Genomic DNA, 25,959 nt, shown 5'->3' on the forward strand with positions numbered 1-25,959 from the left:
ACTCATTTTTTAGAGGAGATGTATTATTTGCAGAACAATAATACATAATGAAGTAAATACAAAAAGGAGGACATCCCGCACAGCTGTCACGGACAGGATCTATTTTGGATAAGATGGCCTTTGAAGCATCTGGGGGCTCACTTTACCTGTGGAGGGGCCATCCAGGATGCCTGAAAACCCAGAGGCAGACATGCTCAGTGGCGAGTCTAAGAGGCAGAAAGACCAACATGACCAGACTAGAGGGAGGGCACATAGAGACCAGAGGATGAGAAATGGCAGGTGGAGATCACAGAGGGTCGTCTCAGCTCAGCAATGCCTTTGGACAGGAAGATATGCGGCCAACAATGACCTTGCTTAGCTTCCACCATAATCTTGACTGATATATGAAGAAATGACGGCTCTCTCCTTTTGGGGAATCCAGCTGGTATGGCCTAGAGAAACAGGCAGCTTCCCACTGCCTCTCTGTGAGACAGGACTTGGAACCGGGTGCTTTACCTAACATAGCACTGACCATCTAGCTTGAAGCAAAAGCACAGGGAGCTTCTTCAATGTCTGCTGCCATAGTGACTCAGGAAGGGGAAGGATCCCTCTAGCTCATTCTTAGCAAAAGTGTCGTTCCTAGAGGTAGGAGATAACCTTGCTGAGACTGATAAGACCCTAGCTGCAGCTACCTTCCAAAGATGAACTGGTAACCAGCAGAATGATTATTTTGGGGATACTAAAGGCCTCCAGACTCTATTTCCTTTTTCTGAGTAATAGATATTTTTAGAGCTATAAATTTTGAGTGCATTTCTGTGCTCCTGCAGAATTCAAGCTGGGAGTCTGGGCAGGATCCCGTTTTTAAGGCCAGAAACTCCTAAGAAATCTTGCTTGCTTTCCCCCATCCTGGAATGAGGCCTCTGTTAAGGCTTAGCTGCTTCAAAATTCCTGAGTCATTCCAATGGTCCTGTCTCTCCTTTTTCCTCCCGCAGCTCTCCCAGTGCAGAACAATCTTGGAACAACATTCCCCCACCACCACCACCCCACCACCACCCCACCACCACCGCCGTAGCCGCCTCTGCAGACACAAAGTGGGGGTGGCACAGCTCGGGCAAGCCGGCGGAGAGGGCGTCTGGAACGCGGCGCAGGCTGTGGGCGGAGGAACTGTGTCCCCGGTGCTGCAGTGAGCGGGTGGCGGAGGAACACGGGCGGGCGGCCTCCTGAGTCATTGTGACTGCGGGGCGCTGGAGCCTCAACTCCCCGCCCTTGCAAGCGGCGGCGGGGGCGAGGCGCGGCATCCCTTGGGTCAAGGGTCCCTCCGGCTTTCCAAACAGCCTGTGCGCATTTCCGCGGGGGCCCTCGGGGCGCTGCACTCTCATTGCCTTGTCACTATTTGTTTATTTCTACATCTGCCCTGCGGAGATTCCCCTTAGACTAGAGACTTCTAAACCACCCCCGGATGGATTGGGGGCCCTCGCATTTGGCGAGGTGCCCAAAGCGTCATCAGAACTTGGGAGATCAGTAAACAGCACTAAGAGGAAAGAGTTAGGAGAGGAGGAAGGGGAGGGGAGAAAGAGGGCGGGAGAAGATCAAAAAGACAAAACCCAACAGAACAAAACAAGCAGAAGGGAGCTCGGGACACTCTTAATTTGCAGTGCGGAAGCCCACCCTACAGTTGTACCCCCTCTGTAGCAGTGGGGGGTCCTCCCAAGCCTTTTGTTACTGAAATCAGAGCCAAGGTTCTCGGGTTTGCGGGGGAGGGGGGGGGACCAGAGGAAAGTATTTTGCTAATGCTGTCTCCCAAAATACCACTTGGTTGTAAGGCGAACAAACTAGGGGCTCTTGCCTGCTTCTCCACCACAACCTCCAAATCTAGAGTCAGTAAGTCTCAGAAGGCAATTAGTGCCCATTTTACAGGTTAGGAAACAGATTCAAGGAGGAATGCCGGCAAGAATCACAGGGATGAGGTGGAGTTTTCAAGCCCACTCCTTTTCCCTTTCCTTAGCCCTTCACTCCATTTCTCCCACATTAAAAATCTAATAGAACCCCCGGCCCCACTCCAGGGCCAGAGTTTAACTTCAGTCGGGAAAACAGAGAATTTTGAGTGCCAGGCCCCCACCAACCACAGCTAAACAACCTCCCTCCCCACGCACCCCGGGATTGTTCCTGCTGCCAGCGCCAGCTGGACAAGTTTCTGGGGCATCTCTGCGCACCGAGAGAGGTGTGTCTCCTGCGGCAACAAGAACAGATTTTTGCCATCTCATCCTCACTTTCGCAGTCTCCAGTTGGCTTCTTTTGATTGGCCAGAACTTTCCCTCTTAGAAATGAGGAGAATCCAGTCCTCCAACCAGCTGAGAGAAAACAACACTCCACCACCTCACAGCAGCAGACCCTGGACGCTCCACCCCCTCCAATGGCCAGACTGGAGCCCTACAGACAGAATGGTCCTCCCTTCCGGAAACTCTGACCATTTAAAGTGGGCGGGGAGGGGATGGGGTGCAGCCTCTGACCACCGAAGCTAATCTGCTTCATTTCGTCTGTAATTGAGGGTGTCATTGTGTTGTCCTTCAGCTTTCAGGAACAAAAGTTCTTCAAAATTGAACTTGAAAAGTTGCCATGGAGGCTGGCAGTTTGTGTTCACTGAAGGTGGTTGCTAGTACACGTTAGATTAGGGACAATTAACCTTGCTGCCTTCTTACCTGAGCCAACACTTCTACAATTTCTGAACCACACTCACCCGTGGCTTCCCTCAGAATGGGAAACTATTCTTTTAGAGTAACCTATTATATTATCAGGTCCATCAGGGTTAAGGCATAATTAGTTATCAATAGCCCCAATTTACAAGTAAGTCTCTGCTTTGGCTATGTGTTAGAACTGCTTGGTTTAAAATAAAACTGATGCACAGGTTGCCTCTGCAACTATGAAAATCACTGTTGTGCAAGTGTTTCCTAATGGTTCCTCCAAGTGTCTGTAACACACAGTAAGTCTGAAAGCATCATCTCCAAGGGTGGGCACCCTTGCCTGTCTCCCAGCTGTCTTCTAGTAACTGTGTCTGATATTCTGGAAATTCTACTCAGTAAAGCACACTAGAGATTCTGGCTATCTCACCATCACCCGTAGAAAGTTCCCACGTAAGTCAAGGCAACACAAAAGAGATTACCAGTGTAGTGAATTATACCCATGCTCAGCAGAAACAAATGACTTCTTCCCTTTCACAGAAGCCATGGGAGCCTTTGTAGTGCAAGACATCCTTTCAGAGCTAATTTGTCACATAACTGCATGCTACCTTGTTTTACCTTGAAAAACAAGTTCTGACATAGCAGAACACCAAACACTTGGTAGTTTAGTGTTTATGGTCAAAAATGCAGAAACAAATGGTGCTTTTCTATTTTCCAGTTAATGGCTGTCCAAAAGAAGGGTGAAGGAGCTGAAACAGATATATCTTAAGTTCTTTCTTCAATGAGCATCAAGAGCCATGATAAGAGGGGATTGGAAAGATGGCTCAGCAGTTAAGAGCATGGACTGCTTCTTCCCAAAGACCCAGATTCAACTCCCAGACCCACATGGCAGCTCACAACTGTCTGTATCTCCAAATTCTGACATTCTCATATAGACATACGTGCAGGCAAACTACCAATGCATATAAAAGAAAAGAAAAGAAAGAAAGAGGAAAAAAAAGTTTAAAAAGGAGCCATGATAGGTTAGTAATTAGTTAATGTGAAAGGTATTAACATTAAATTGCATGTTAACAGTAAATAGTAACTCAAGACAAAAACAAACAGGCTCCTGGACTGAATTCTAAAGACTTTCTTACCAACTAGTATAACAGTGGCATAGGCAGCTAACAAGCAGCATAGTGGTTGGTATTGGGTGGTAGAGAAACACTCAGCAGACCATTTAGGTGATGTGCTAGATGCTTTGCATCTCCTTCTTGATCAGAAGCAGACTTCGCAAATGTGTTCTTTGCTCAGAATTTGAGTACTGTGAACCTTTGGCTTACTAAGTTTTAGATTGGCAAGTTGTATCACTGAGCAATTGCTGTATAACAAATTTCCCCTAAACTTAGTTGTTAGAAAGTGGTTTATTTGGTTCCTCAGTACGTGTAGCAGCAATTTTTGATGGGGCAGTTGTTTGGTTCTTCTGGTATCATCTGGAGCAATCTGGCTAGCTTTATCAGAAATCAGTCATGTTGGTAAAATATGCTGAAATGTCATTTGCTTCTTGGTCACATACTCATAACCCACAAACTCATAACCCAGTTTACTTTTGAAAAAAAAAATCAAGATAACCTAACTCAACCTAAACCATTATCCTAAATAACTGACTGACTTTCCATAAAATTGTTGACTTTACCTCTTCCTTTCCAAAAAAGTGAATGTGAAAAACTGCCACAGCCAGAGGGGCCAAATGAGATAGCCTGTCTGATTTCTAGACTTGGTGACTAATGTCTAGGCTGACAGGAGTGACCAGGCCAAGTGTCTCTTGCCCTTTAGCAGCCTGTCCTGGGCTTGTTCTCATGCTAGAGTCAAAGTTTGAAGAATGAAAACAGAATTTCAGGAAATCTCTTGAGGTCTAGAGTCAGAACATTCTCAGTGTCATTGCACCACATTCTGTTTGTCAAAACAAGTCACAACTCCACTTCTTGATGGACAGCATTGCAAAGTCACATGGCAGAGAGCCAACAAGAACTCGCAGATGAATTAAATATTCCTCCTTAACAGAAAAGGAACTTACCCTGTGCTTATGCAGAGGTATTCTGACCAAACTACTACTCTGTCCACGCTGCTATTCTGCCCCCACCCTCTCCCCCTTCAAGAATTATTTCATTTAAGACACAAAGCATAGTGATTCTCATATCACTATACCATTGGTTAAGGGGGACATTGTCTAAACTTGCTACTTTACAGAGGAAGATCAGACAGTCTTATTCTCAGTTACTCATCAAATAGAGAAAACAAGGCAGTTGTGGGTTCTGTCTACACAGAGCAAGGGGTTTAGCATTTACGTGGTGTGGGTTGGACTTGAACCAAACAGAACCATCTTATTCCTCCTCTGGATTCAGTTTTCATTTCCATGTGCTATGGCATGGATATGCTGGTTTGTATCTTAGAGTCAGTTGTCTATATGGTGGAGAGTGTGATCCTTACCTTTTGATGGGGCTCTCTATTTTCCCTGACCCCACTCTCTTCTCCCTGCTTCTAACCAGGTTCTCTTTGACTGTTCAGCATAGTGTCCTTTTCCTGTCTTTGTTTCATGAAGAACTGTGGATGTGTCTTGGTCAAATCTAAACAACAAGTGGAGAAAATGTAGAATTAGGAGAAAAAAGTGAGAGAAAGATAAGACAAAGACAGAAATATCCTTGTATATGCAATGTCTACAAAAAGAGCTGGTACACAGAAAGACTGTGCATCAGAGCATGAGAAAACCTACATGTTATGAAAACTGGGAGAGGAAATGTTTTTCATAAAGGCTGCGTTGAGTTATTAGAGTAATTCTTATTTTTTTATTCTAGATGCACAAGAGGAATTATATTTATCATTTTATTGCTTTTCATTACTTACATTGCTAGGGACTTTTGAAGTAACATTTTAGCAAGCCAACACCACATGGGAACTGAAAATTTATCTTGGGCAAGTTTAGTTAAGTATCATCAGGTTCCCTGGGAGGACAACGAAAAGTTATGTGTCTTACAAGATGCTTGGTCCAAGTCAAAGCACCAATTGTAATTCTCTTACATAGAGAAGAGGGAGAGGAAGAGGAGGGGAGAGGAAGAGAGGGGAGGGTGGGGGAGAGAGAATACAACAACAAAACTATCTTAATCCTCAATCCTAACCTCCATACTTTGTATAGATATCGTTAACATTTATTTTTTCACTAATAGCCTATTTGTGTTCTAAGCATCATTTCGGGTATTGTACTACATTTGATTGGTATGTCTTTTAGGCACCTCTGGGATGTGACAATTTTTCTCACAGTCATTTTTGGGAGTGATTTCAACAATTTTGTGGAGAGCTGCTCAGAATAGCCCTGCATAATCATAGGAGGATGGGTAAGTTCCTTTTCTGTTAGTCAGGGAGGGATATTTAATTCATCTGTGAGTTCTTGTTGGTCCATGTGTCATGAATGGTATTCTAAAGTTGAGTTTAGTGTTTTCTGATTTTTTTTTTACAAATTTAGACTAGGTTATGATTTCATAGAGAAGTACTTTCTCAACCTTCCTAATACTGCAACTCTTTAATACAGTTCCTGATGTTGTGATGACCCCCAACCATAAAATTATTTTTATTTCTTCTTAATAACTCTAATTTTCCTGCTGTTATGAATTGTAATGTAAATATCTGTTTTTTTTCTGGTAGTCGTACATGACCCCAAAAGGTCATTCAACTCCAAATGGATCGAGACCCACACAGGTTGAGAACTGCTGTTATAGAAGACAAGGGGATAAAGCGACATTTTACCAAGGGTACTTACAAACAAGCTGACACCCCTATGATGCTAAACTAACCAGATCATCTTGTCATGTAGGATCTGCTGGGTTTCTCCAATATAAAGTTAACACAATATTCTCTGGAATGCAGTTGAATAGCACAGCCCATACTCAAAGGGAAAAGACTTCTGTTCATTTCACAACAGATAATTTCATTTACTAGAATGCTATTTGAAAAGCGAAAGTGGAAATGATTCTTCAAAAGACTACCATAGCCTAAGGGGTTAGGGACTTTTCGGATCATAAACCTGAAAAATGGACATAGTGAAGGGTTGAAATGAAAATGTGGGATGATGGTAAAAAGTAGTGAGTGAACATTTGTTTTTAGAAATTAATCTCTGTTCTTACTAACAGACACCAGACAGAGATGCCTACTGAGAGTGCTGCAGATGTTTTCTGGACCACACACTGAGAAACTCTTGTACTATATCTTTGAAGGCAGTTGCAGTCCAGATGTACATTTGTCTTCATAGCATCCAAAGCTACACTTCTAACTCTCCTAACCAAGTGCTGGTCCACAGAAGAACCCCAACATATTTGAATTACATCAGTGAGTCCTATTATTTCTTTGAACATTTAAAGAAGAGTCTCGTTGACAGCGACATCTTTACATTCTTTGAAAGACTAGGCCCTTGTACATATTTTATTGCATGGTTGTTGCTTTACGTTTGGACTGGCTCCCCTTGTGAGTCTCATTCTATTTTATTGGCTTTTTACTTATGTATAAGCCCTAATTATTGTTATAAATGTTTCCAACAAAGAAAGAAGGATCATTCTCCACTCAGTTCCTGTTAGCTGATTGACGGTTTTATAGTTGCTATTTCTAGCAGGTACACTTGTGTCAATGGCAAAATGTCACTCACTTATGCTCAGCAGTTTAGCCTACTGGAAAGAGTAAATGTAGGGTCTGTTTGTCATGAAAGAAATATCTGCTTCCACCAAACACATCATCTCAATATTTATGGGAAGCATACGCATTTTCTGAAAAGAAAAGTGTAGCAAACAAAGCAAGGCACATAGTAAGTAAGCCCTCTTTTGGGAATTGCCAGGGTCCAGGGCATGCACTGCTGTACTATCCAAGGAGACCATTTAAATTAACAGCCTGGCATGCTTCCATAGAGATTCTTGGCTGGGAGACAGACTCTGGACACAAAACAGGTGTCCATTTCCACTGTGCCCAGGCATAAAATCTAATTTCTAGCACAAGCTGTGACAGCAAAAGATGTTGAAAATGAATGGAGCTTCACTTTGTTCCAGAAGTTCTCTGTGTTCTGATAAGACAGGGAAACTTAGTTCTCCAAGGGAAAAATATGTTCGTTAGGGAGTCTTACGAAAAAACTTGAGACATGCAAATATTCTCAGGGATTCAGACCATTACTGTTAAATAATATCCAAGTGACACTGGAATGATAAATGCAGCCCCATCCTCAACCCTTTCTTCTGACTTATTAAAACAATATTATTTTACGAGATTTTTTAAATCTGCATATGCCATTGTTAATGAAGGCAAACCAAAAACTATTCAGCATTTGCCATCTTCTTGAGCAAAGAGGCCTCCTCTCTGCTCTGGTCTAACTAGCTTCTGAGGACATTTCTTCTTTGAAAAGGAAGTTTGTCCAAATTAACCCTCATTTGAAATCTTGACTGAAAGCTGTTGGTATTCTAGGTCCATGCCCCAAAGAAGCTCTAAATGACTAATTCCTGGTCCCTGAGCTGTATAAGGTTTGTTTTGAAGGAGAATTGAGAATTGGGTCATTGGAGAGGTGGCTAAGAGGTTGAGCACACACACTGCTTATGTAGAGGACTTGAGTTCTGTTCCCATCACCCATATCAGGTGCCCTACAACTGCCTATAACTCTAGCTTTAGAGTACCTGATGCCTCTGACACCCCCAGGAGCACTGGCACTCATGTACTCAAATACACACACACACACACACACACACACATTTTAAATAATAAATTAAATATTTTAAAAGACTTTGGACAAGTTATAAGCTTCTGTTTCAAACTCTTCCCCTAGGCTTAGGAAAATAAGAGTTGTCCACTGAGAATTATAAAATTGTTTATTTCAACGTCAAAAGTGTTGGGTGGAGTTGGTTGTAAGCTATGGGATGAAACCATCCTTGAGGGGTGGGGGCGGGGGGGGATGAAAGCCTGTTGCAAAGCAAGAAGCAATAAGATTTTGAGCCAGAAAGTACATTCTGGAGCCAAATGCAGCACTGTCCCAAGTGGTATGGATGGTAATGTTTAGTGAAACCAGTGAAACAACACCCCCCCCCCCCAGTCCTGAAAAGAACAGATTACCAGCAAATAAAAATGTCTTCATTTGGTCCATACCCAGGGTGGTGCTCTGTGGTGCTCTGGTTCAGTGTGGACTGTACATGGCACATTTGTTTGCGTCAGACTCCCTAACCTATTTATGTGCCTCCGCTTGGTATTTATAGCTACTGTGCCCTTCAGTGAAAAGAACAAGCAGACGATAACTAAATAAAATTATAATCTTGGAGTTGGAAAAATGGCTCAGCTGTTAAGAGCACGTGCTGCCCCTGTAAAAGACCAGAGATAGTTCCCAGCACCATGTCAGATGGCTCACAACACAACTAACTCCAACTCCAGGGAATTCAATGTCCTCTTCTGGCCTGCAAATCTACCCTGCACACATATATAGATAGATATGTGTCTATATAGATATGTGCACATGCACACATACAAACAAATGAAAAAAAGCACCTTATAAAAATAAGGTTATAATGTGGCGATATCTAATGGTCTGTCAAATTACAACTTGCCACTTTGCTTCAAAAAAAAAATGGCATTTTTTTTTTTTCTCATGAGAGAGGTTTATTGTGGCTGGAGGGGGGAAGGTGTGAGAATGGGGAAAGGGGAAGATGGAGATGAAGGGGGGCAAAGAGAGAAGAGAGCAAGGCAATGATATTTTAAACTCGCATCTTTTCTATTGGTTTACATAAAACAGACTCCTTTGATTTCAAAAATGTAATATTAAAGTAAAACATGCATGTTGTACAAAAAAATTCATGTTACTTGTAATATGAGCAGCCACAAAGCAGATCACTTTTACACATGTGTGTGTAAAATATGTGTGTATATATAGTATATGAAAATTGTATGTGTAATATACAAGGTATATATGTGATTTTGTAAATCTGCTTTATTTTTTAACAAATTATGATTAATATTTTTCCATGGCATGACATATTAAGAATGTGAATTTAACTGCTATGTAACGTTAACCCTCAAAGGTCTGTATCAATGTTATTGTTTTCAAGCATTTAGCGATATCCCATTTTTTTTATAGTAACTAAAGATCTAATGATCTAATATAGGATTCAAAGCACTATGAATTTTTCTTCTTGTTCATATATTAGATATAAAAGTATAACTGACATTTTGTCACTGAAACAGACAATAGATCCTCTTGGTGTTAAGGGAGTATATTTTGAAATTTCTCTCAAAGTACAGAGAATGATACAATGATAAGGCTAACATCTATTAATTGTATCTCATCTGAAAGTTTAATTCAACCAGTTATTATAGAACATGGCAGAATCTCTATTCTGTCTTTTTTTTTTTTTCGCTCAGACAAACATAACTCAGTCCAGATGTTTATATTTTACCAACCTACATAGGAAATATGTAGAGTTGCTTCCTTATGTAGTGAATTTTGTCAGACTGACTATAATATTTTGTCGTTTCTTTTTTCACTCAACATTTCCTTTTATGTTTTGATTTGTGTGGTTCTGCCCATTCTCACAGCATTCCATCATGGAAGTCCATTTTTCTTTCCACTTTTTACAGATATTTAGTTGTTTCCAAATTTGCTGAAACATAATCAGTACTGCAGAGTGCCTGTGTCTTCATTTGTATTTTCAATGTCCATGACTAAAGCCAGACTTCTTTTGCTTAACGTTTGTTTCATCTAATGAATGCAATGCTTTTCTCAGTGTTTTCCGTTTTTTGTTGTTGTTGTTTTGTTTTGTTTTCTGAGACAAGGTTTCTACACAACCAAGAGTCCCCAGAACCCACATAAAATGTATTAGTTTTCAGGATGCTTGTATATATGTATTAGTTGATTTGGGTATGGATAGTCCATTGATACATTGATAAGCAAAGACAGAAAAATCGTTCCAAAGATATCCATGTCTTACACCCTTGCATGGTGAACTTTGCAGGTGTGATAGACCTAAGGATATCTCAAGATGAGGATAATCTTTGATTATTGAGAGTTGTATCTTATAAAGCATTGTAGAAAGATTTTATGGGAAATAAATAGGTTATGATGCTTATTTTAAAGAGAGGTAAAAAGAACTCAAGAACTAAATAATGTAATGGGGCTTATAAAAGTTGAAAACAATAAAGAAACAGATTCTTCTATGTAGATTTCAGAAGGAATGTCACTCTTCAGAATCTTTTTAGACTTCTGATGTCTATGTCTATCTTAGTTCAGGCTTCCATTGCTGTGAAGAGACATCATGACCATGGCAACTCTTGTGAAGGAAAACATTTAATTGTGGAGGCATGGTGGCAGGCATGGTGCTAGAGGCACCAAGAGTTCTACATCTTGGTCCAAAGGCAGCAGAAAAAGACTGGGTGCTACACTGACCATAGCTTGAGCATAGGAGCCCCAAAAACTGCCCCCACAGTGACATACTTTGCCCAACAAGACCACACCTACTCCAACAAGGTCATACCTGCTAACACTGTAACTTCCCTAGACAAAGCATTCAAACACATGAGTCTGTGGAGGTTATTCCTATTCAAACCACGACAACATCTATAAATAATAATTCTCTGTTAAGATGCTGAAATGTTGACAATATGCTGTAGACGAAAAAAAAAAAATCCAATGCTCTAGAGATGTGTTACTGTCAACAAATCTACCATGATCTAGTGGGAATGACTGGTGATTCAGCTCTTTTCACATTGTTTTTAAGCTTGGACATGTTCTTGCGATGATGGCTGACATAGAAGTGCAAGCCAGTGAAATCAGAAGGCATTATGAGACCTGAACTTAGATTAAAGACCCCTCCCTTTCAGCTTTATAATATTTACTTAAGCAAATCATGTGGCCAATCCCAGATCCAGGAAGTACTCAAGTAGATTCTGTCCTTGGTTTTACCTCATCAGAAAGAAACTATAATGTCTCCTGACAAATAGCACTGATGCAGGAATTGGGCAAAAATGTTAGAGTAGAGGATGCACTCGACTATAACCACCTTACTCAATCTCTCATTAGTTAACTCAGTTTCATTTTGGTAAGTGATCAATTGCTTCTGTTTCAGATGTTTAAAGATTATATCTCTTGCCTCTCTATGGTGCTCACACATAATTTTCTTTTCCAACGTGGAAAAGGAGCATGGAGAACATATTCATTCTTCCTTCATGTAATGTTTTTGGTTAGTGTCCAATAACTTTAAGTTCATATACTCCTCTCATGACCTGGTAAAATTCTAATCTTATTATATCTACTGTTAAATGTCTTGTGCAGTACATGGTTTGCCCTTGAATTAATTGTCGTTCTCTCTGGATCTTAGTGGTGAAATTACTCCTTTGGGACATGGTAATGGTTCTCACTCAGCTTCAGTCTGAATAGTCCACTTTACAGCTCTCTGCCACTAAATCACTACAGACTTCAAACTGAGGGGTTCCTTGATGAAGTCATAAGTCAGATTCCTTACATACCACCTCTTCAGGAGATCTCAAATCCTCTATAAAGTATACATACGATAGAACAGACTAGGGTTTCTTGCTGCTCAGCTACATTGTGCTATGTGTCCATGTACCTTCTGTTGGAGTGTCTTCTTCTTGGCATGGGACTCTTCTGATCTTAACATTCTGGCAGAAATGATAATATTATAAAGAGAGACTCGGATGTTTTTCCGCTTTGGCTATCAGACATTTAAAACAATGGATCCCAAAATATTGAACTTTCTCTTGAAATCTAATGCTGGGAGAAGGAAAAAGCTAAAGTCTGATGCCAGTCAGAGGAGGAACTTGTCTCCTAGAAGCAGTTTCACAACGTTCTGACAGTTTGTCAGATCATCTTTCAGGAGAGACTGGACTCTAGATAATGATAGAGAGATGGAAGCAGGAATCATATTTTGCCCTTAGTTGCCCTCTTTTAAACCTAAACCTTGGACCCTGTAGACAACTTGGGGCTCACTGCATCTCTTTATTTATTCTTCTAACCAATACGGCAACATTGAATAAATGTTCTTTCTCTGCTTTTTACTATAGCTTGTCTCTTTCATTGCTATACTAAAGACAAGTGGCTGAGCCTCACTTGTTAGAGAAAAGCCCAAATTTGACCCTAAAAGTTATGATAACACTAATAGCATCGACATTTTTCTAGCATTTCCTGGTAAGAGTGAGGAAGTTTATTTCGTCATTCCTCCAAAGGTGGATAACTTGCTTCTCTATTGTATTATCTTGCTTACTTCAGGCTGCAGGAACATAAACCCCAGCTCACATGGACAAAGCAAGAAAAACCAATATTAAATCACAAAATACAGAGTCTGGCATTGGGCCTGGCTGATTCAAGGGCTTGGCAATGTCAAGTAGAGCGATGATGCCTTTCTATTGTTTCACTCTGAAAATCACACTGCTGGCTTCATTCCAGAGCTGGTCTCCCTCATGGTTTGAGGTAGGCTGTAAATAACAGAAGAAGCTGATTCCTCCATCACAAGAGAGCAGATAAAACTCTCCCCATGACCTTGAATTCAAAGGCTTTCTCTTCATCTCACTTGAGTCAACTGAGAACAAATGAGAGCAGAGAAATTGTGTGTGTTGATTGCTACCAGTTACCACAGAGAAGGTCAGAATCGTCTCACTAGCTTGGAATAATAAGCCTCTCTCTGTAACTGAAAGTTCAATTTCTCAGTTTCATGGACTATGTAGATAAGACTGCCTGGGAGAAAATCATCCTACCAATTAAGAGGGAGACAACTAAGGAAGCTTGCTCAATAATGTTTCCTAAGCCATGTATCCTAAGGTTTGCTCTATTTGCCAGAAAGAACCATATCTGACCCATTTACCTTCAGTGTCTCCTCCTCCTCTCTCTCTCTCTTTAGGTGGTAGAAAGCTTGCTGCTCTTATGGCTTTTGAAACTTTATCATAAACAGATGCCAAATTATTTCTTCTCTGGTTTGTGAAACCCTAGATTCAGAATGTATACATTGCTCTTAATATAGAAAGGAAAACTAGTATTTAGAATTCAGTTTCTTCATCAATAAAAACTAGTTTTCTAAAGGTTTTGCTTAAATTGACTCAAATTCTCTTTTAAGTCTTCAACATGCAGTGTTTGTAGAGGGATTTCCCAGCACCCTTGCAAAGACATGCATACCGGGATCCAAATGTGTAGAGCTGTGACACAGTAAGATAAACAGGGGTACTGGGAATTCAGAGTGTATTGGAAAGTACAGCAAAAAGCAATAAAATAAAATTCTTCCTGCTAGCTTTTCCCTCCAGGTTTGAAGACGTAGAGTCAAACTTCGATAACAACAACTCTAACCACAGGCCAGCCTCGAGGTTTCCCCTACTCATTCTCTAGCTCATCATTACATTGGCTTCCTTCTTAGCAATTATGATAACTTGGAGCTGTGTATTTATAATGATGTATATATACTTGTTTACTGCTTTCTTGACTAGTTTCTGCCTATAATGTAAAATCTATGAGGGTAAATACTTCAAATATGTTATTCATTGTTTAAGCTTAACCTCTAACCAAGAATCAGGCACAAATAGGCCTTAAATAGTTACAGTTGGATGGATGAATTAATGAATAAATTTTCTCTTTTTAAACCCTTACATGGGTAAATAAGTTCAGATCCATTCTACTAGATGATTTTCAGAACAATGCTACTTACTCTATGAGATGATAATGATGGAAATATTACACTGCAGCCATGTGAATCAACTTGCACGAGGACTCACAGCCAATGTTAAATACGCATTTTCAAATTCAGGTCAGCTGTCTCAAGTTCTCTGCTCTTGTGTTTTAACCAGTGTTTCAAAATTCTCAAAGTTATGAACCACTTCAGTAAGCAGAGATTTGATAAAGCCCTCTCTACTAAAAGAAGAGAACAATCAGCTTTGTACGGTGAGAGATAACAGGGAGCATGTGGGAACAATCCAGTGATATATTCTAGAAGCACTTCCAGGTTGCTAGCCTTCCAAACTGCTTAGTGATGTGAGACTTCCCATAGTGCCAGACTTCCTTGGTCTTTGTCAGGATGCAGAAAACACTACTACTGTCTCTAGCAATGTCCAGAGATTTTCTGCATAAGAGAGTCTGGCTGGAGAACACGGTACTGGAATCACAAGGTATGGGCAATTGTATTTAGCCTCTGCATCCCTGGAATGTTTCCAGAGCCTGAGTTATGTGGGAGCATGGCCAGAACAGAGCTTGGGCATCTCCTGCAGTAAAAGGAAAAATCCCAGGCCCTGCAGAACTGCTCTGCTCTGAGCTCAGGCATTGGAGGGCAGGTGCAGGAGCCTGGGTATCTGACCAAAAGCTGGAGAGAGGCTGACAGGAAGACACTTGAGTCTGGCATGTTCTTCCCTTGGAAAATCCAAGCCCTCTAACGTCAGAGCCCTGAGGCAGCTATGATGTTCCCCCATCTATATGGTTCATCCCTGCTTGAAAACATCTCCCCAACATGAAGTGGGGTCAGTTGATTTCAAAACAACCATTTTTAGGCCTGAAAGTCTTTGTTCTCACTCATTCTTAACTGAACTTTACAGGACGAGGTGGGCTCTGCATTTATTTCCTAGAGCTTCAGGAACAAGGCACTACAAACTAGGTGGCTTTAAAACCATGCAACTCTATTGTTTCAGTCCTGGAGGGTAGAAGCTCAAGATAAAAAGATTGGAAGGACTCCTTCTGTCTCTGTATAGAATTTTTCTTTGTCAGTCACAAGCTCCTAGTGGTGGCTGTCAATTCTTGGCATTCATGGGACTGTGCCTACTTCATACTAAGCTCTGCCTCAATCACCATGAAACCTTTCCCTCTTGGCCAATATTAGCACGAGAGATTTTCTTGTATTATAAGTACAATGACAGATTAGGTCCCCACACTAATAACTTCACCTTAACTTGACCATACTGTAAGAACCCTATTTCCAAATGAAGGCATAAGTACTGGGTGTTAAAGCTTCCATACATCTTTGGGAGAGCTTTCCTCCCAAACTCCTAACAAGACACTATTCATATGTCTATTGTTTTAAAGAAGAATACGAGGATCAGAGAAACCAAAGGGGTCCAGTAACACCAGTCTGGTGGAATGGTTGCCATGATGGCTCCCATTAACTCAATGGCTATCCATATCAATTTCTTAGAAGTGCCTTCCACTTCCTTCCAGTCCTTTCTCTGCACATGCATGCTTCATTTGTGCCCATTGCACATTGTGAACCAGAACTTGGATAATGATATCAACAATTTTAGCTATCATTTGTTGACAGTTCAGAAGGCCAGCTTTGTAATCTTGTTCAGCCCTGTGCCATTCTTTCTTAATCAGAAGAATACCCCACTGCTAATGAGTTCCATCTGCTTCTGTTTTTGAAGGATAAAATTGGAAAGTCTAATGAAGAAGTGCTGAGGGAAAAAAAAGAAGATGGGCAAGATTAAAACAAAAAGAACCAAAAATCAAGAAGTACCAGTGGTCAGGGAGTCAATAGATGGAGAAAGAATTGGGAAGTGTTGTGGAGACCATCTGGTCTAATGTGTAATCCAAGAACATAATGGGAGTATTTTATATCCTGTATGGGTGATGAGCCTAAACATTAGATTCATTTATATAAATTATGATTCTCTTTTATCCAATAAAATATTTAGTGATATAGAGCAATTCTAAAATTAACTTCTTTCTTTTAACTTCTTGGTACTGTGGCAGGCAAATTTAAAATAGCAAAAGTAACTTGCATTACATTTCTGTTGAACAGTTAGAGGACGGCAAACAATCAATTAGATTGAGTACTCTATCCAGACAACTAATGATTTTTGACCTTATACAGACATTTCATTAACTAATGGCATATTCTAAGCTTGGGATAAGAGAGAGGTTGAATAAGAGATGAACACATGAACAAATAGTGTAAAAGAGACAATTACAAATAGTTCTTTCTGATAGAAAGAAAGAAGTAATAAATAACAGAATAGTTGTTCAGGGACAAGGTTGGCTTTCTCAGGCAGAGAAGCCTCTAAGATGAAACATTGAAATTAAGACTACAAGAGTAAAGGTGAGTTATGTTGCAAATGTATAGATGAGAGGAATATTGTTAAATTAAATTGTTATAGTTAAAGACACATGTCTAGTTGCTGAATCATGCTAGAATTATGATGTACTTGGTCTGTTCCCAGAGCCTTTGATCCTAACCCTTTGTAAAAAAAAAATGCTATTTTCTCTTCATATAGTGTTGTCACTTGCTACCTTCCCTTTGATTGATGTATAGAATGTATCTCATTCCTGAGACATGACAAATGAATTTCTGATGAGGCATTTTCTATTATTATATTATATTATATTATATTATATTATATTATATTATATTATTATATAATATAGTCTATTATATTGCTAAGGGCAATGATGTCAGAAAAATAGCCACAAGTGTCACACATGGCATGTTGGTGGGCAGAGGGTGGGAAGCATATTTTTCCAGTCTTATTAACATCTTAACTGCCTACAACAACAACAACAAATAATGGAGCAGAAGAGATGGCTCAATAAATGACTCATTCTCTTGAAGAAGACCCCAGTTTCTTTCCCCAAATCACTGTTAGATGGCTCATAGCCACTTGTAACTCCAACTCCAGAAAGATCTGACACCTTTGCTACTGTGGGTATCTGCACTCATATTCACATGTCCACACAAAGACACATAATTACAAATGAGAAATATATTCAAAATAAAAAAGAGCCAACTGAAGAGATTATGAAGAAATATCAGCAGAATAAAAACAAACAAACAATAAAACCATAGGAATACTTCCTAAGAAAAAAGTTGGGTAAATACATCTATCTAAAATGATGGTTTAGTGGGGCCAGGCTAGAAAATCTGAGGTACAGAAATAGCTTCATTGCAAAAGAATGATAATTGTGAGAGAGGAAGAGTGAAGGGCTTGGGGCAAGCACTATAGTCCCTTGGAGAGTTATTACATGAGGGAGGGTATCCTTGGGATATCCATAGCCTGAAAGGGTTTGAGGTATACAGATTTGGGGAAAATCCAACATAGCATTCTCAAGCTACATATTCTCAAGCGTAAATGATTATTTATGCTTTTCAGAACTCACATTTTTATTTGATAAGAATTGGAAGTGTCCAGTTTCAACTTGTTGGTATCTAAAATGGTAGAACAATTTGTCCACCCGACAGCCAACCCTAATAGAAATCAGCTTATCTCATAATCATCCTAAACAACAAATCAAAATAAACCACAGTCATAAGGGAAGTAGCAGTACCTAACTACTAAAGCCATATATTTGCCCATACATTTGGTCTTTAAATGTAATTAACTCCCTTGGAAATGTGTTTAGAGTCTCTTTGTCTCTATTCATCTTTAAGTCACTCACCAAGCCCAAGCTGCCATCATTTTGTCCTAGTGGGTCCTGGCTTCTGTGTTTGGCCCTTTTGTCCCAAGGCCTTTCTCAAGCATCAATTCCAAATGCCCTAGATTCCAGGAAGGAAGTATTTTCCCACACAGTCTATCTGAATGGAGTAAGGGAGCGTCAGTGGATTGATAGCCATTTTCTAACCTGCCACAAACCTACACGACTTCCTGGCCATTGGAAAGCTCTTCCTTTAGATTCCCATTGTTTCTCAGCACTGGTCTTGACCAATATGAAAACATAACTCTAACTCAACTTTATCCTCCACAAAATCAATGTTTATATGTGGTCTTTAGTCAGACTAGTTTCCTGTCTTTGGATTTACAGCTCTAGTCCTCTCTCATCTACTTTTTAAAGGCAGGTGGCCTTCAGCAAGTTGTTCAGTCTCTCTGGTACTCAGTTTCCTCATTCAAATTATATGTATATATGAATATAAATAATATAAATATGAATAATATAAATATAAATAATATTAATATATGTATATATAATATTATATATAATATTATATATACATATATTATATGTATATATAATATATATAATCACTGAGTGCCTTATAATCCAGTATTTCTTTGAAAAATCAGCCACTGAGCATATGCACAGACCACAGATATACAATTAATAAGTGATCATTTTAATTGCATTTGTATTTGGAAGTTGCTTCCATCTCAACCTTTTATAGAGCATAGCACAGGTCTCCTCAGGATTTGAGCTATCTTGTCATCCTTCCTCCCAACGCTCCCTAAATTATACCAACCAACTTTAGATGCTGCGACTGTTTCATAGCCAATTTCTTTTTTGCTTTTCTTTTTTTGACCCAGCCAATTTGTCCTCATTCCAGTTTTCTCAACAAGCCCGTATCAGATCTGGCCCTTCTTTTATTTCTGCAAGGTCTTGTTTTCTTTCTAACTGTTCCAATTTGTTTCTTCACTTATCCTATTCCAGAGAGGCCTCTATAAATTTTATTAGCATAAATGTATAACAAAAAGCAGTTTATCTTATTTGCCTTTTCTTCTCTTTGTGTTGAAATCACAATTCATGCTGTGGTAGATAATGACATCCATTTTGCAAATTGATAATTGATTTAAGTTGGGGCAGAAAACAAAAGTGATAACATTCTTCAGAACCATTAAAAGCTTTCAATATTCCTCATAATTAATTTGGTTTAGAAAGGAGAAATTTATTTCATTTATTTCCAATTCTCATTTTCTAAATTTTGAATATATATGAATAATAATAATATATTCATAGATAAATATAATAAAATTAATTCACTGAAAATCATAGTATTATTCTTAATAATATTAGTTATCATAACCTAACAATTTAAAACATGCTTTCCTTATTTTTATTTCAACACAACATATACACTGGAAAGCCAAAAAATAATAAGATTTGATGAATTTCCACAAATTAAAACTGTTCATGTGACCAACTAAAGGGTTGAGATTTTTCTTCTTTAAGATTTTTTTAATTATTTTTATTACTTATATGCCTCTGTCTATGTCTGCATGAGTGCATTCCATGTGTGTCTGGGTGCACACAGAGATAGGAAGGGGGTGTCAAATTTCCTGGATCTGGAGTTGTAGGTAATTACAAACCACCTTGGTGCTGAGAACCAAACTCCAGTCATTCAAAAGAGCAGGAAGTACCCTTAACCACTGAGCCATCTCTCCAGCCCCTGAGATTTTATCTTATTGTTGTTCTCAAGATAGATTCTTGAAAGATACCTGCATGTATGTATTTACTGTTTTTAACTTTATGTAGGCATGAGATTTCTCTGCAAGTAAATTATATATTCTACATGACCTGACAATAGAAGCATAATTAACATATTTTCCCACTACAGTCCTAAGTATTCTGAATGTATATTAAGTTGAATTTATTCAACATTAATGTATTCCAATCTTTGCCCTATATACTTTAAAAAATTTGACACTACTACTTTTCCCTCTAAGTATTTGTGCTGGTGTCACTAGCAACTGTTCATTTCTCAAAACTCTTCTTCTTAATCTACTCCCCCACCTCCTTATTCCAATGGCTTTAAACAACACCTGTAAACTAAAGCCTTGTTTGTTAAGACCTCTTGTTCTCTTTCTGTCTAGTTTTTACAAACCACTGGGCTGAGCTGTCAATGTACCAAGAGGAGATGTGCAAGTTTCTTCCTTTAGGGACTTCCACGCAACAGTTGTGCTAGACCCATAAAGATAAAAAGGGCCCATATTGTTTCTTATATACAGAATCTAGAATAAAGGGAGATATATGGATCATTTGGGGGTCAAAAGAAGGCACTGGAACAGGAATTACAGAAAGAAATGAGAGTGGATATGACAAAATGCATTATATACATGTATGAAAATATTAAGGTTTTACCAACCAACATACACTGATTTTTTTTTTAAATCAAGGAAATGAAATGAGGGCTGATTTGACAAGAGCACATGCAGTATGGACCATCTTCCCATTCGCTGGGTAACAAAAAAGAGAGGCATCTCACCCACAGCACTGGAATTTGTTGCTAACTTTCTGAGTTATATAATAACATATTGAATCATTTTATTTCAACGACAAACAGCCTACCTCAGAGGAAGTGTACAACGGGCTGGGTTCCTCACAGTCCTGGTATTGCTCATAGGGTGAGGAAAAACAAAATTTCATCTTGCCTTTAGTGATGCCACCTAGACTAGTCTTTAAAAGTGTGTGTGTGTGTGTGTGTGTGTGTGTGTGTGTGTGTGTGTAAAATTCTCTGGCTGTCTTCCAAAAATATGGGAGGAGTTTGTCTCCTGGCCTCCTAAAACAAGAGGCCATATTGGTAATTCAGATAACAATAGGAACTTTTTTTTCTTTACCTCTTCCCCAACACTAGCTATCATGGAATTCCAAATGAGAGTCTCCTAAAGCTTAGGTCACTAAGAGTATGCTGAAGAAAGGCTCTCTTGATCTAGATTTGGTCCAAAGAATGATAAACTTTCATTATGTTAAGACATTATGACCATGAAATGTGAGGAGGTGAGGAAGCCCTGAGTAAATATGAAAGGAATGGATATATTCCTGAGTGGATGTAGGTTGTTGACATGCATACAGCCATGTTAAAGACAACAGTGTCTCAGGTCCCAGGAATTGGCAGTGCCTTCTTCTAGGTCCTGCTCTGAGGCAGTGTTAAATTATTCCTCTAGTCTGAGTGTTTCCTAATGATCAAACAGTGTGTGAAAAACCTAGCAACCGTGGCTTCCTTCTCCAGGATGACTTCAGCTTGAGACTACTCCCCTACTGAGACTAGTGAACTCCTCCTGCTGCTGGACAGAATACACACTGAGTTTCCCAACAGCCCAACCATCCCTAGGTTTTTTTGTATGTGTGTCTGTGTATCTATTCTTCCTTCATTTCCTTGTTAGCCCAGTTAGATTTCTAGGGCAAAGCCATGCAGGATGTTGTACAAGAAGAACTATGTGAGTATAGTCTAACCTAGTCATTTCTAATCAATGCAGCATCTAAATCCAGGTCATCTGACACACCAGGTGGAAACAGTGTCCTCTGCAATGGTCATTTGCACAGATATATATAGAAAAGCCTGTGTACCCAGGTCAAGCACAAAGCATCAGAAATCAGGCTCAACAAAGGCAATCCTAGGCAAGATTTCCTACAGATAAAACAAAACAAAACCCCAGAAAACTGTGGCTCACATTTTTGCACAAAAAGCATGAAGAACATATCTAAAATCTGCCTTTAGCTTTAGGCATTCTCCTCTTTCATTGGCAATAAATAAATAAATAAATTCATGTGTACGTGCATATGTACATACATGCATACATACAGACAGACATACATACATGAGTATGTAGTTTATACTTAAGATGTCCCTTCTTCAAGAATGTTAACATTGTTGTCCCTCTTTCTAGCTATACTACTAAAATAATTTTTTTTTCAAGAACAAATAAACTTCTGAGATTAACCTCAGTTGGCTGAGTCACTTTTGCTTCACATGAATTCTAACTACAGGGAACTCAAGACAGCCTGTGCTGGGGGAAGACAGAAAAAGAAAAAAAAATGAAACAAATCAGTGAGGGAGGGAGGAAAATGGGAGAGAAAAGACACACAGCACAGAGGCAGAGATGGGAAGATGGACTAGTTCTAAAAGAAAAGAAACCCACAAGTTTAAGTCAAAAAGGAAATTAAAAAATGAAAGGATGGATCACCTCCTGTAGCCAGGCAGGACTTCCAGAGAAAGTAAGGGGACATCTGTCTACCCACAAAACCTTCAATCCAAAACTTTTCTTGCCTACAAGATATGCAGGGATAAAGATGGAGCAGAGACTGAGGGAACAGCCAACCAATAAGTACCCCAAACTAAGGCCCATTCCATGTGAGAGCTAACTCAAGACACTATTAATAGTACTCTGCTATGCTTACAGACAGGAGCATAGCGTAACTGTCTCCTAAGAGGCTCTATCCAATCCGATAGATGAAGGCAGATGTAGAGACCCACAGCTAAGCTTCAGGTGGAGCTCAGAGAATCTAGCGGAAGAGTGGGAGATAGGATTGAGCAAGGTGGAGGTATCAAGGCCACCACAAGAAGACCTATAAAGTCAACTAACCTGCACCCATTGGAACTCACTGAGACTGAATCACCAACCAGGGAGCATGCTGTAGCTGGACCTAGGCCCTCTACATATTTGTAGCAATTGTGCAGCCTTGGTCTTCATGTGAGACCCCTAACAAGTAAAGCAAAGGCTGTCTCCATCTCTGTTTCCTGTCATTGGAGCCCCTTACCCTACCTGGACTGCATGGTTGGGGCTCAGAGGGAAATATGTGCCTAGTCCTGTTAGGACTAGTTTTTCCAGAGTTGACCCAGGGAGTCTCCTCTTCTCTGAGAAGAAAGGGAGAGGACAATAAAGGGAGAAATTTGTAAGGGTGGGAGTAGGAGGAGAGGGAGGGCTGTGATCAGAATGTAAAGTGAATAAAAATAAATTACTGAGAAATAAGAAAATTGGATGGAAATACTTGTTTTCTTTATCTGTATTGAAAAAAAATCAAACAAAATATTTTTCACAAACCTGTAATGTGATTAAATTTAACTTTGTAGTTACTAATGGGAAGGGTGAGGAAATTAGAATGAAAGACTTACATTTATGCTTTTATGGTATTTTTTAACTCCAGTTTTAGATGATTTGACAATGTTGCACCCCGTGTCTGAGTCATAATTTCCTCATCTGCAATAGGAGAATGGTAAAGTTGACTGGATTTGGTAGAGAAGATGGGATAGAGAGGATGCTATAAGACAGCAAAAGCACCTAGGAAAGTGCTTGCCTTAAGCAGAGATCCCTAAATGCTTCTTACCTATCTGCCTTCTCATACCATCTCTTCTCCATGGTACCCAAGTTTTTCTCCCTAAGGCATCTTAAAATGAGTTGCATGCTGGCAAGCCTGAGCTATAATCCTGCCAGGTCTTTATGCTCTGAGCCAAGCTTTTCCCTCCCCTATCTGAGTTAATATCCATAGAACCTCCCTAGGACTATGCAAGGGAAACTGAGGCTTAGAATGGTTTTTAAATCATCTTCCACCCCCCCCTCCCCCAATCTTCTACCTTAATAATTCAGGGCTGCCAATCAACTTGGTACTCAATGGATCACAGGCTTCACTTGGTCTGACTCAGCAACTTATGTGTGGGACAGGTGGACTGTTCATCTGATGTGACTTAGCGTCAGCAGAACCCACTCAAGCAACCAGAGCAACCTGTGTTTTGACAAAGCTCTTTAATCTATGACCAAAGAGCAATGAGTGAACAGCAGGAAGTGGAGTCATCTCTGCCTGCTTTATTAAATAGAATACTGTTTGCGAGCCAGATACCTGACCTTTCAGATCCTAATGCCAGGAAATTTCTTCGGTCCAATGCCTTTAACACCTGCAGTCCTAAAGTGGCAAGATGATTTTAGAAATGCTGCCTCCCACTGCCATACTGCCTGGGAAAGATGTCTGATAGCCAGCCAGTCAGAACCTATCAAAGGCATACAGAGGTTTCAAACCTTGTACTAGTTAAAAGAGAAGGCAATGAAGATGCAGAATTCATCAGAGCAGAGGACAGTTTCACTGGGTACTTCAGCCTAGCCCCAACTGCAGGGAAACATGGCCCTTGGCAGTGGCATTAGTATCACCTGGAGATCATTTCAGAGGCGTGAACTCTTGGATTCTACCCCAAATCCTGCAATTCAGAATTTGCAAAGCATTCCTTCAGCAGAAATTGCAAGCAAACCAGACTGAAGCATCTTCAGCCAGATTTACTACACTGAATGAGTCAACATGACAAGAGATCGTTCATCTAAGGGAAGTAATCCAGTTCTGTTTGAAGCTTGAGGCCAGAAGTGAGATTTTCTAATTATATACACTGATGTCTCCATTTTATGCCTAAGATATTATGGTCCTAATTTCTATAACTTACTAGCAAAATAGCCCCTGTGCCCACAGCACGTCACAAGCTTGCTGACATCACATAGTCCTTGACTCTGCTGCCAGCCCCTCTTCTCCACCTTGTCACCTAAGATATAGTCATTCTCCAACTTCTAAATTATTATTATACCTAACAGCATCATCACAAATCTCAGGATCACAAATCAGCCACAAAGACCAGGAGATAATACCTTATCAGCCACTGCCCAGGGGGCAAGACAAACATAATTTGTTATTTATATACTGTGGATCTAAACTGCTGAGTTCTATCTAGAAGCTTACTATTCAGTTTGGACTGAAATATGAGCATATCCCAAGTCCAGAACATCCTGCTCCACCATAGATAGCCCTGATGATAATTCATCCACACACATTTGAAATGGCTCTAAAATATGTACCATGTGCAGGAAACACTGTTGCCTAGTGCTAGATGGCTAAGCATCAGGGCTCCTCTGCTTTGGTTCCCTTGCTAGCACAATGAGCAAACTAGACTACTCTAGAGTTGGGTTGTTGTTTTGTTTTATGTACGTGTTTTTATTTGTTTGGTTGGTTTGTTTTTGAACCAAGGCTTTCTAGGACACCCATATTTTCAAGTCCCTATCTCAAACAGACTACGACTCTAGCATACAGAGGTTAAGAGGAAGAAATTAAAAGGGTGACATATTGGCTGGACCATGTGAATGGGAAGAAATGAAGTCTAACTAATGACAGTGCTTTGTCTCACAAATAAAAATAAGGGCCAGTGTGTCTGTAGCAAAGAGCTGGACTGCAGAGACAGGGAGTGAGCTTTGCAAATAGAGAAAAATTCTGTCTTGGAAATATTCAGTAGAAGAGTGACTGAGAAGGACACCCAGTATCAAAATGTCCCCTTTCTCATGATTTAAGGACTTGGCAAGAATAAGAAAGGCACTTATTTCATTGTTTTAAAGTACCCTGACAATACAACACAGTTCTTGAATATAACTGATTTTCTATTTTTACTAAAAGAACACCAGGAGGCTCGATCACCAGGGCTGCAAATGGAAACAAGGGTTGTGTGGATGGAAAGTCCCAGAAGGAAGGTGATTCTCATCCATTCACTTATCTGCAGTTCACCAAGCATATCAGAATTATAGATATACCTGGGAATGAGTTTTTAATGATCATCATTCAAGGCCCACAGTAAAATTGTGATTTCTAAAAATAGGCCCCAAACCACAATGTACCATTTAATTGTGGCAAAGCAGTTTCTAACTCCATTCTTAGTGTACAGGTCATTGGCATTAAATCCATCCATATTCTCATGTGTCAATCAGCAGTATTCCTCTCTAGAAATCTTGTCATCTTACAGACCAAACATTCCATCCCCATTAAAACCCAACTCTCTGATTCTTCTTCTCTATCCAGGCACCATATATGTTCTATGCTCTAGATCCTGTGAGT

At 39.8% G+C, this 25,959-nt stretch overlaps 1 long non-coding RNA gene across 3 annotated transcripts in view; it reads right to left on the reverse strand.

Annotated features, from left to right (window-relative positions):
• The window catches only part of LOC143441444 (uncharacterized), a 169,996-nt gene that overhangs the window by 135,477 nt on the left and 8,560 nt on the right, over positions 1 to 25,959 (reverse strand). For all 3 annotated transcript variants that reach the window (XR_013108837.1, XR_013108838.1, XR_013108839.1), the window contains exon 2: positions 5,127 to 5,263. This is a non-coding gene — a long non-coding RNA (uncharacterized LOC143441444). The remainder of the gene's footprint in view (positions 1 to 5,126; positions 5,264 to 25,959) is intronic.

Source organism: Arvicanthis niloticus, chromosome 2 (genome assembly GCF_011762505.2).
Source record: "Arvicanthis niloticus isolate mArvNil1 chromosome 2, mArvNil1.pat.X, whole genome shotgun sequence".
Taxonomy (NCBI): Eukaryota; Metazoa; Chordata; class Mammalia; order Rodentia; family Muridae; genus Arvicanthis; species Arvicanthis niloticus.